This window comes from Coptis chinensis, chromosome 9 (assembly GCF_015680905.1).
Source record: "Coptis chinensis isolate HL-2020 chromosome 9, ASM1568090v1, whole genome shotgun sequence".
Classification (NCBI taxonomy): Eukaryota; Viridiplantae; Streptophyta; class Magnoliopsida; order Ranunculales; family Ranunculaceae; genus Coptis; species Coptis chinensis.
Window position 1 is genome coordinate 37,285,033 of NC_141464.1, and position 13,301 is coordinate 37,298,333.

General features: G+C 34.1%; 1 long non-coding RNA gene across 1 annotated transcript; it reads left to right on the forward strand.

The window, feature by feature from the left end:
• The first annotated feature begins 845 nt into the window (after positions 1-845).
• On the forward strand, positions 846-10,373 carry LOC147475840 (uncharacterized). Its single transcript, XR_015209582.1, has 3 exons — positions 846-926; positions 8,235-8,304; positions 9,180-10,373. It is a non-coding gene; the product is annotated as an uncharacterized LOC147475840 (long non-coding RNA).
• The last annotated feature ends 2,928 nt before the right edge of the window (positions 10,374-13,301 follow it).

The following is a 13,301-nucleotide window of genomic DNA, read 5'->3' on the forward strand; positions in this document are numbered from 1 at the left end:
TAGTTATCTACCTCAAGGAGACCATTAGGATATCCTTTTAAAAGCATAAACCTCCAAACCCAACACTAGCATTTAGAAACTTGGGTCCGATCCTTGTGTCCTCCAACAAAGACATGGGACACCTCTGCAACATTTGCTCCGGTAGCCTCACAAAGAGTGACATGGCATTCCACAGATGAGATCCTCTCGAGCCAAGAAGGCATTGGCGGCAAGCTTTGAAAGTTCAGAACCGAGGAGGTTGGTGGTTATGATTTCTTCAAGCACCCAATGGGCATAAACACTTTTCAGGGCTTGAATAGCCTTTTGACCACCGGGGTCTCCTAGCCTCCAATGAGAACTCTATCGGGGCGAAGAGATCATCAATGGCAGTCCCTTTAGCAAGGAACTTCGGGTTCGAGAGAATTTGATAATTGATTCCCTTGATGTTGGTGAGAATCTTTTCAATGGCCTCACCAATTTTCAATTTAAGTCGATCTACCGAATTTTAGGACCTTAAAATTTTCTCTTGGCGCTTCTTCGATTCTCCCTTGTTTGCGGTGATGGAATGGATGATGCAAACTTTGTCTTTGAGACATCAAAACTTGTATTCTCGAGATTTTTAAAATCGATGGCCACATCGAAATGAGAAGTCGGATGTAGAAATAAATTTGATAAAACTGGAAGCACGTGATGTTGCATGCTAGGGGTATTATTGTCATTTCAAAATATAAGCATTGACCACGGTCAACTCAATTGGTATTCAACCAAAACTAGGACTAAACCCTAATATTCAAGCTTTTCTAGATCAAACCCTAATAAACCAACTATTGTTAGGACCAAAGTCTAAAAAACCCATTAGTTTGTGATAGGAGCATCATGATAATCAGTTTTGGAGCTAATATTGAATGTGAAAGATTTAACGATAGCTCATGAAGAGTCATTGATAGGTGAGATCTTCAAAGAAACCTTTTTTTATTCCAAATTGATATATCATTTTTTTTTGCTCGGTAAAGTGAAATATCATTAAAAAAAAGAGAGAAGTCAGCTGAGAAGGCCTACATTACAAGAAAGAAACAAGACCTAAAAACATATATGATAAAAGAAACTACATAAAAAAAAAAAACAAGAACTTCATTGTCACCCCATGTCTAAGAACATAAGACGATCCCACCTAGCTACAAAAGACTCAAAGAAATTGATATCTCATTTTTCTTTTGGGTTCTCTCGAAGTAAGTATTTGATAAGTGGTTTTATAAGAAAACCTACAATAAGCGAAGGAACTATTGCTCGGTGGATAATCATATAGATAAGTGAATAGTAAATAGCGAATAGATGTAGAAACCCCCAAAAGAGCACTATGCCAATCTTTGAATGAATTGAATGATCGTAAATACAATATTTAAATGGTCAAGTTTTGATGCCATTGGTGTCTTTCCTATTATTGTTACGTAGCAGACCTATATAAGAATAATAGCTTGCTTAGATATATAATCTAAGCCATACTAAGGTGTAAACCTATCAGATTTAGGGTTGATATTAAATTTTTGGGAGACGATGAATTTGATCTGTTCTGCTTAATTAATAAAATAGTTTACCACCACTACTAAAAAAAGGGATTTTTATGACAACTTTTAGTTGTCATGAAATACATATCATGACACTTTCTGATTGAAAAACTAGCCGTCATTACTGGGGGTGTCATAAAAAGTCAACCAAAACCGTCATTAAAGTTATGACAGTTCATAGAAAGGCATCTTAAAAGTTCCTCCCATTATGACATATATTAGCCTTTAAAGTGTCATAGTAGGTAAATTTTACTATGCCACCACATATGTAACCGTCATAAATTATAGTTGCAACTGTCAAGAAATGACCATTGACTACTGTGGAACAGTCATTTTATAGAACAAAAAACGTCAACAAATAGTTTACACTATGATAGTTCTTCTAAAACCGTCATTTTTTTTTTTTTTTTTTTTAAAAAATATATTATTATTATATTTTTCCTACCAAAAATACTGCATAATAACAACACCCCTGTAGAACTTGCCAAAACAACACATTTAAAAAAACAAATTGCTCCATAAAATGCACACGTACACCATCACTCCTATTCAAGAATATAGTATTCATTCTATCACTGTCCTTACATTTTCCTCCAAAAGAAAAATACAATACGAAAAATATACATTACATTGAACTTACAACTAGCTAGAAAGAAAATCTTGTTAGAAAATTCCCAAGTTGATGCAGTATAGACCACCTCCATTCTTTAAGGCAACAAACAAATGCCACATACGTTGCCTGTTTCATTTAACAACAGAGTTTAGATAGACTTCAATCTTAAATTGAAACTTAATATTCAGAACTTAGATGAAAGTTGGTAGGCACTAGGCATGCATTCTACTAATAAAGACTACTCATCTCGACAAAACGAAAAATGAAATAACAATTAGGAAATCCTTAAGTCATGCATCCATATGTGTAGCGCCCCAATTTTTCGGACAATTGAATATTCAGATAAAAGAGCTCGATCCAAATATTCAACTATCTAATAAACCAAGACTTGAGCGGTTTTGACTCACATGAGTCCAACTACAACTAAAATATAAAACACCCCTTTGAGCATCGCGTTCAAAGAAATTTTTACAGAATTTCCTCTGTATTTCCAAAATTTCATAAATTTACAACCTGTCATAACCTGAAAATCAAATAATATACTTCTATTTAATATATTAAAACCTCAGCCGTAAACCCAACTACTAAAAGATATTGATTCGTGGCACCGACTACTTAACCATCTCGACAAATGCTAATTAAATCAAGTTGTTGCAGTGCCCCAAAACCAATCTCTTACTCTAACTCGATCTTTCACACTTGGATCGCTCATCAACGTCATAATTCCTACCTAATGGATGCATTCTAACATGGATTCATTCTTAAAGACAATAAATAAATTATAAATTATTACAACATGCTCTTAGAAGGAATAAAGTTGAAATTAAAATAAATAGGTAAATGAACTGCTGTATCACTCAGAGTGCGCTTCATTCACGTTAAATTGTTTTTAACTTTGCCCGTACGCCTTTTCTTGTCTTATGGGAGCACTTGTTTATCCTTGTGAAGATACTCTAACGCTTAACGTTGGATACATAGTCAATATATAATAATCAACTTGAAATGAAATTGAAAACAAAAGACGAGGTTAACACATACCTTTAGCTGCTTAATACCACTTACCGTTTCCTTATTAAATCCTCGTAAGTGCATCGATTAACATAATCTCAAGAAAAATGTTAGCATTCAATATAATTCAATATATCCATGCATAACACGTACAATTAAACAAAAGACGAGATTAACACATACCTTTAGCTGCTTAATTCCACTTACCGTTTCCTTATTAAATCCTCGTAAGTGCATCGATTAACATAATCTCAAGAAAAACGTTAGCATTAAATATAATTCAATATATCCATGCATAACACGTACAATTATATATTTCTCATGCCCAACTTCAATAGCGATAAAGGAATATTAAACATTCGGTTTCCTTTCACAAAGGGGTAGGGGTTTTCCTATGGAAGCGGCTGAGCTGGGTGGCTGCCTACGTACCCATTTAGGGATCAAGCCAATTGTAGTTCTCCTATTGCAATGTAAGGTACTATGGGAAGGAATTAAAGCCATTTATGATGAGAAAGGCGGTATGGGTTCCTCACTTATGTTCTAATTATGTAACGTCCCCTAATTAACCAATTCCCAACCTTGAATCGGTATTCATGCTATCACATCATACCGCGTTATGCACTTTGTATCCCCAAAGATCCACCAGGCAAGTCCTTAAGCTTCCAAGGTTTCACCTTCATTATCTAGAGTGAATTAACCTTTGCTAATCGATCTCTATCAGGAGGGACCTATTTGTCCCTCCTCTTTTGATTAAACCTTTTCATACTGTACCCGGCAAAATTCTTGAAAATGTATTGGTCAGAAATATAGAAAGTAAATCTCATTCAATTCGATATATGTGTTAATAATAATAATGCCAATATTCTCAATGTTAATAAAAATAAAACTAGATCACCACCAATTAATTACCACTTGTATTATTTCAACAGAGCTATAACAGTTGATCATCCATAAATAAAAAGAATACAATTTAATCAATTTAACGTACTAAGAATAATATGCCGCAACAATAAAATTTATATCTAGCAGACATAGCTAATAATACCATTCACAAGGCAGACCAGTTAAATGGAAACACAAAACACTTACCTGGTGTTGAGGAATGCTTGTTAATATCCTTAATTAGCTTTCTTCCAAAATTGCAGCTGGATCGCATAGAGTTTTGGGTTGCCAAGTTTAATTTAGAAATGTTACATAGAGATAGAGACTCTCCACTTGTAAGCTCTTAAATATATACTCTTTGCCGCCACCAAGTTAAAGGCCAAATGTAAGGTCTTCGCTTCTTGGCAGTGATTGTACAGCACTGAGACAAAAATAAACAACCACGCCCAAATTATCATAGCCACACCGTGAGACATACACCACTAGACACTAGCGATTATCAACTTCAAGAACAAGGACAGTGCCAACACACTAGTCACCCAGATCAGTCTACAACATATTCTATAGTAACCCCGAACTAACATATAAAATGACCGGATTACCCTTAGATAAAATACCGAGTCATTACAATATGCAAGTAAACAACTCAAAACATATAAGTTTAAGGTAATAATAATATAAATATATAAAAAAGAAAGAAAGAAAGAAAGAAAGATGACTTCACTACTTTATTGTGTTAAGTATATACCAATTAAGAATTTAGTAAGTAATACCTACAAGACAGAGTTAAGGATAAAGTATTAAAGGAAGCTCATATCTCACCACTTTACATATGGGAGGTTGCTTCTTTCCTTTTAACGTTCTTCCTGTTCGAATGGACCCAACCTAACAATAAGAAAGGGGTAGCCGAGGGTATAAGATGCTAGCTCAGAATGATTTAAAATAATAGAAGTATTTGGAGGAATAATGCATACTGTTGGTGATGAGACTAGAACATATCCTTTTCAGGCATGGCTTGCACATGTGAATGTACCTAGAGAAACTGGCATCATAAAGTAACACATAAGAATTTAAACTACACCTCGTTGACTAGCTCTGTATTAATATCTCAAGTAAACCGAATGTTGTGCTTACATTGCCTTTCATTCCTAGACACTATGAGATCTTTCCTGTCACAAGATTTACCATGTAAACTTACTTTCTTTTTGTTGTGATACATAACGGGAAAAAAATATCAACATTGATAGGTTGAAAATAAGATGTGCCATGGAAAAAATAAGATCTTTCCATAACCATGACTCCCATCTTCAATTCGATGCACCTCCCACCTCAACTTCAGGATCAGGAAAACTTTCACTATTTGTATAATATACAATTTCGTTCTTGCCCTTTTTAATTCCAAATGGACCATCCATGTAAGCCTTTACTAAAGGCGTTCTGCACATTAGTTACATAGGTTTTACAACATGCCCAGTATTCAATAACAAGTCTAGGGGCCATAGCTAAATCATTTCGAAAACGCCGATAATAACGTGTCCCAGGAAGGATCTGAATCCTTTTATATTCACAGGCGTCATCATTTTCAAGATCACCTTCACGGGTCCGCTCGTAATCCTTAACGGCTTTGTGTCCTCGTCCCTGGTTCATTAAGAACTTACACTTCTGTGGATTCAGGGACAAGCCACGTGATAGACGCCTAAGCACTCCTTTGTTGAGTTGTTCCAAGTGATCTGCCCCTTTTCCGAAGACACTCTAATCATCTAAGTCAATCCTTACAGGCCATAGGCTTTAGAGTAAGTGTAAGTAATCTTCTCAAAGAGAATGATGACTCCATTACACAATAAAAATGGCATCCATTTATAGGCATAAATCCAAGATGATGTGACAAAGGTGGTAACTTATCCTATTCGGCGATATGAATGTCGATTCTGGAATAACCTTTCATATGTGTTGTTCATGTCATTCCCTTTTCTAAGATCACATCTTGGAACGACAACGGGAAGGGATGGGATCCTTCTTTGTCACCTTGTGAAGTTCTCTAAAGTCTACCTTGATTCATAGATAGCAAACTTTTCTCATTTTTTTTTTATTAAGAACTATTGGGCCAATAGCTCGTGCTAACTCTGAATATGATACCGGCGTCAAGCATTCGTTTAATCTCCTTTTCCACCGTCTCAGCATAATTGGGTTAATTTGTCTAGGCCTTTGTTTCACATGCTTGGTGCCTTACCTCCCGCATCTGATTTGTGCTTGAAAATATAAAAAATGGATGCCTTTAAGATCGTGGTATGTCCACGCGAGCACATCTTAGTACTCTTATCTTGGCTTGTTCAAGAAGTTTTCCCGGGCGGAGCGTTCTTCACCTAAGGTGCTAAAATTATCCGTGGCATGGTATAATAGTATCCTCCACCTAAGTGGATCAACACCCGGCTTGGCATTTCAAAGCCACGGTACGGTCCCTTCAGCCTAATGTTGAATCACCTACCTTGGCCTGTTGCAGCCAAGGCTTGCCTAATAAAATCATATGATCCCCGCTTTCGGCCAGTAGTAAGCGATATAACAAAATAGACTACATAGGAGCATCCTTGGATTCAAATTCTTATGTATTTATGAATCCCCTAAGAGGCTATGCCTCGCTGATCAGCCATCCTTAACTTGAATGGGTGCCTTTCGACGAATAGTTAACCCCAATATAAAAGACCGGGTTGTAAATCAATGGTAGCTGTACAACAGACTCAAAATACCTGGTAAGCTTTGTATAACCATATTGCACACTGAAAACCCCATCTGAGAATTTTATCAAACATCTGCCACCCAAAAAAAAAAAGAAACCCCAAGTGTTGAAAAACTTTTAGACTACTATATATAGAATACTAGAATCAACAATTTAATAGCGATATAATCATTTTAATTAATGCAACAACTCCCTGTTTTGAAAGTTTTGATAAAAAATACCAACTTTTAGATCAATACATTCAAGTTAGTGATAACAAGATGTAGAGTACTAACTTTCTTTTTATATAAAAACATTAATAAAAAGGCTGGAAAAAAAAATGGAAAAGAAAACTCACTACTTTGCAATAAGTCGGGAAAAAATAGAGCCCTGGCTTCTTCTCAAGACATGTAGTGATAATCTTCGAAAGTACTTAGATTCGGTACCTGTACTGGAGAATCGAATATAATTTTTCACCAAACAAAAGATCATAGAGGAAAAGAGTCTAAAGGTAGCTCTTTGTGAACATCTCTTTCGTTCAAGTTCCATGTCAAGTTCGAACGAAAATCTTCATTTTTCTCAATTTATTCAATTTGTTTCAAAATTGTTTTAATGTGGGAACTTCAGTTTTTTCTTTAACTTTCTTTTTTGGTGAGACCTTCTCTCGACTCTAGACGCTTAACTCGAGAGGTCCAAAACAATGAAATGAACGCACACAAATGACCAACTTAGAAGTATATTATAAGCACGTCATAAAAATTTATGACATCTGTCTTAATTTTGTTAAAAATTGGACAAAACCGTCAACAAATTTTTAAGTACAATGGTTTATTATATTTCTAATTTGACTATTTTAGAATACCCGTCATAAAATCATCATATTTTCTTGACATCTTTGTCATACACGTCACAATATTGCAATAACCATCATAAAAATATCATTGGGACATGTATCATGACGGTTTTCAACAAAGCCGTCAAGATAGAAAAAAAAAAACAATCGTCATAAAAAGCCCTTTTTTTAGTAGTGCACTATGGTGCCTTAGTTTGATTAAAGGCAGTTGATATTAAATTTTTGTTAGCATATATTGTCACTGTGTCAATGAGAACATGTAAGAGTGTCTGTACCTTTCTTGGAAGATACATTCAGTGATCATCCGTTATAAAAAAAATAGTGATTGTTCAATATTTTTTCCTTGCAGTCTACTAAGACACAGTGATCTGACAAACTCATGGAAGTAATTAATTGAATATGCACATGTTGATTATTTGAAGAGATTTCGTTTCATTGATTTGTTATTTTTGCAATTCATTAGTTCGTGTTGGTAATTATGTATTCAAGTCATCATGCATCTCATTATTGCCTTTTAATATCATTTTTTAAATAGTATGTCTTAAAAGCTACCAATCTCTTATAATCCATGAATTGCATTGTAATTTATTAGTACTTTCATTTTTTGTGTCAATTTTGTAGGTTATGACAATAAATTGGTGAATATTTCATGAATACAATGCATCTTAACCCTTCGGATTGTGAGCCACAGGTAATTTGACTCCCAATCATACAAATAATGGATCTAGATGATATAAAGTTTATTATTGAATAAATGGTTTTTTAGGATATCTTGTTTAGGTGAGTAATGGAGCAAGGTCAATCAAAAAGCCTTCCCATTCTTCACATTTTCTAATGTACGTCATATTATGCTCTATTATTGTTCTCTAATATATTAATCGAAATTGATGTCATATATTTCAAGGTACATGCTTATTTATCCAGATTAATACACGTCAAATTTAAAGCCTACTCATTGCTTTTGAAGAGAATAATAGTAATTGAGGTACTTTTACAGAATCTTCATGACACCTTCATTACGAACAGATGTGACGTATTCATTGGTTCAAACAACAGCCTTACGTGTATTTATATCTCAAGAACAAAATTCTGCTCCATCATGGGTTCAAGGGAAGCTCTTCCTCTTTGTATAACCCCCTTCAGTAAATCAAGGCTTGTTGATACAAAGAACAAGTAGTTTTGTGCTTTTCTTTTTTAAATCATCAGTTTAACAATAGTATGTTCCTGTTACTAATTAATAGAGTTGACATTTTCGATGGATTTTAAAGCATTTTATATGGGTTCAATGCATTTCTCAAGTGACAACTCATTGTACGTTCGTTTTTGTTGAGACTAAAACTTTTAATTATATCATCCAATATTATTAGTTCAACATACAGGTGTAGTTGAGTAGTTATCTTCCTTTTTGGAACCCAGTTGTGAAAAAAAGGGCATATGGTAGGCTTAGTGAAATACATGAAAACTATTTTGCAAATAGGAATATTTTGTGTGCTGCCTTCATCTATCATTCCACTTCACAATCATCCAGGAATTCTATTGAGCAAGCTCCTCTATGGTTCATTACAGGTAAAATCATACGACTATCTTGATTTGCTTGGGCCTGCTGATCCGTTAGAAGGTATGATTCTCTTTACACCAAGGTACTAATTTATATACTAATGTGCTTCAGTTTTTACTTTTTAAACTGCTTTCAAACTATTAATTAGAAAAAAAAAATAGTATGTAGGTGGAAACAACTCACACTGCAATCATTTATATATATATGCTACCAAATAAACTTAACATGCACCTCATTTCATTGTTTTATGTACTTTTGCGTAAATGATAGCTAAAATATTTCACATAATCGACGAAAGAAGTAGTGTTTGACGTGAAAAGAAATAATGTTCATCTACATATATATAAGGTTTCCTATTGGACAATATAGTGACATTTATCTTGACTTAGGAAAACTATCTAAGAAATTTATATGACTTACCATGTGACAATTTAGGAAGACCTTATACTCAGTCCATTTCTCCAATGGTACATATCTTACTTCAAAATTAATCTTTTATATTTTCTTTCAATTAGTCAATAGTTGTCTTATGATGCTCAATTTTTTGAAGGAATGAATGTGAATGCATATGTAATGAGAACCAAACGAGAGTCTTCAATGAAAGTAGTAAAAAATAGTTACTAATAAGAAAATGTATTGTGTTATAATAAATGGCTCTTTTTAAGTTGATTATGATCATAACAATAGATTGTTGCTTTCTAGCACCCCCTTCATTGCAAACAAATAGATACCGAGCATCACTTTCCATTGCAAGTATTTGGTTTATTTATGCACTTCCTCAAAGTTAGTGATTTGGTTTGGCACTCTCATTTGTTTGTTTTTATACATTGTTGGTTCTTATGATCATGTATACAAGGGTTCCAACTTTGTTCACTATATTTATAACTTTTTTATTTGTCAAATTTGTCTGCACGGAATTATTATCATTGTGGAGTTGAGTTCAATGTGCAATTATATGGCAAGTCCAGTACCAGAATGAACATAGAGCATCCAACAATGAGAACTCAACCTATTCATTTGTCAATTGCAATGTGGGAGGGGACTGGAAGGGTATAGCTTGGTTGTTTCCTAGAGTTACTTTTCATACACATCCACAACTGAATCATCTCAGCTGAAGGATGGAATAATTTTGACTCATTGTTTGTAATTTATTTAGTGTCCGAATGACATGTTTGGCTTACTAATTAATATGTAATGATCTAGAGTCCAATAGTACTATACTTACCATATCATTAGTGGTGAAGTGTTATTATTGCTACCATACATTGTAGAATTATATTATTACTGTTATTTTCATTGAAAATTATGCTTGCATATGGATGGGTACAAAACCAAACACGGATGATAACAACGTTATACAAATAATTAAATAGATAAATTTATACACTTGGCATTAATGATGGTGTGTTATTATTATTTGTTACTAATTATTACTAATTTAACAAGAAATGTATAGTAAGCCCAGCCATCGGCGGGCAGATTTGCTATTATGTCGAATAACTCAAACAACTAGTGAAAATGTTAACACGTGTTCATTATACAAATGGGCTTATGCATTAAGCACTGATCAGCTCCCAAATGTGCATTTTATTACCCTTATATTATTGCATTACAACCCTTCTTACGTTTAATGAAAAGACAACTCATAGCTTTTATTGCATTTTTCAGGTTAAAGAGAATTTCAGACCACTTATCATAAAAGCTGTGTTTTAGTACCAAAAGGAGCCTTAATCACGGTTATTATGAAGACCAGAAGCTGTTATGAAAAAGTACTAAAAAGTCAAAGTCAAAGGTCAAAGCCCTCAACTCAGAAGACCGGAGATGCAGATCCTTATCTCAAAATATGGAATTCTCCCAAACCTATCTTGATCAGGAAGAAATCAAAAAGTAAAAGGAAAACCAAAACCAAAAAGTGAAGTGTGAAGTGTCTCAATTGTAATGGAGAATGACAAATTAGTAAAAGGCAAAAAGTAGGGGTATATAACCTAAAAGTTAGGGAGAGAGAATGAACCTAGACTTTTTATTTTTTTTTGATAAAATCTTCATAGATATATTTATATTAAAACCTGCATAATAGCATCCGGAGAATACATATAAAAGTTCGTTGGTCCATATGATCTAGCCCCAATCACCAAACTCATGTAGACCAAGAGTTACCACATTCGTAAGTGGTTCTAAAACGAAAAACAAAAAAGAACTTAAAGAGGCATGAATGCTTTCTATCATAGCATTCCAGGTCCAATTTGAATTCTTTTCAGGCTCCATCAGAATCCTAGTAACTTCTTTACTGGTGCCTTCAAAAGTAGCTTCCACCACCACTTCGCTTCCAAAGTTCATCGCAAACTCACCGCTAACAAATGTGCTTCAGTTTTTGATAAAGCTCTACTCGATCGTAGAGCTGCAAAGAATACATCCTCCATTCCAGTCTCTAATAATCACAAGCAGAGACACACTTGTTTTCTTAGCACACATAAACAAACCAGTGTAGTTTACTTTAACCTTACCGAAAGGAGGAGCAACCCAATTCTCCTCTATGCAAGGTAAAACAACCTCAAGAGATATATCAGATATGTCACTCTCTACAATCGTCCACTCTTGCCAAGCAGAGAAAGCTTTCTCTAAGACAGAGATAAAGTTAGGTTTCATAAAGCTAAACCTACACTCATTTCGATGCCACCATATATTGTACATAAGAGAGAAAGCATATAGAGATAAATTTTCATAACTGCTGTCTCTACTCCAAAAGTAATTAAACCAATTTTGTGTTTCAAAAGCATCACAATCCACCATTAAACCCAGCCAAGAGGAGAACCAGAGCCTGGAAGTCCAAGGACAAGTAAAGAAGAGATGTTGGAAGTCCTCGACATGATTATTGCAGAAAACACAGCAGTTATCCACAGGAACAAGATGTTGCTCAAGAGTAGCCCCAGTAGATAATAGATTATTTGCAATTTTCCATAGAAAAAGTTTCACTCTTGCAGGAATTTTCAGCTTCCAAATAATCATAAAATCATGTGAAAATGCACCTAGACTTAATCTAGTGTCATGTATGATTTAATTTCTAGTCTTTTATATTTTCAAGTCTTTCACTTTATTGTTCTTCATTTCTTTTCATTTCAATCTTGTTATTTATTTGTTATTTAATCAATCAGTCTTTCTTTTATTTTTCTTTGTTTCAATCTATCATTTCAATCATTTTCTTTCAATGTTTTGAGTTATTTTAATCTTCATCAACTTAAGCTTTCAATGTTCTTCATTCATAAAGTAAAAACTAACCAAGTTCTAAACTAAGAGTTTACCTTCTTCCTTCAAACTCTAAACATTATAGGATGAACCACATCAAAAACAGACTTTGAGATACTCTAAACTAGTCTATTTCAAATGGCGCCACTGCCGGGGATTGAAGGAGCAAGAGTGTTTGGTTGAGCATCTAAAGAGGAAGAACCATTCTCACATTTCCATTTTTTTTTAAAAAAATTTTGTTGTTTTTCATTATTGACTTACTTTTTTGCAAATCAAGGTTCGGGATCAATATACTGGAGAGGAGCTGAAGCTGTGGAAGAAAACTGACTAAAGTTCATTAGAACGGGACGGGCGACCACAGGCCCACGTCAACACACCATCACCTGGTTTTTTCTAGTTCTTGTTGGTTTTTGATGTGTAGTTGAATTCCGAACCTAGATTTTGTAATAAAGTAGTATAAATAAATGGAACTTGTTTGTAATAAGTTAAAAACAAAAACAAAAAAAATTAGGAAAATTGGGTTGTGATTGATTTTTGTGGATGAACATGAGTTGAACTTGGTTGAAGCTGTAAACTTACCAAGAGATTAGAGTTTTTATTGCCTTGGGAAGTTCAAGTGTGTGAGGCATGTTGTGAATCATCGCTCGCACACTTTGAATAAACTTGGTAATCAACTCTAAGTCTATTTAACTCTAGTTAATCTAGATAATCAATCTAAACTAGTTAATCTAATAGATTAGTATAATAGTAGTTTAGTTTAAAGTTTTGGGCCCTTGATGGCAAAATTGTTTAATTATCAAAAACCCAACTTGTGGACTTTTTAAGTGGACCTTTATTGTAACTTAAAACAGCGTAAAACTCGAAAGGTTGGACCTGATTCTCAGATC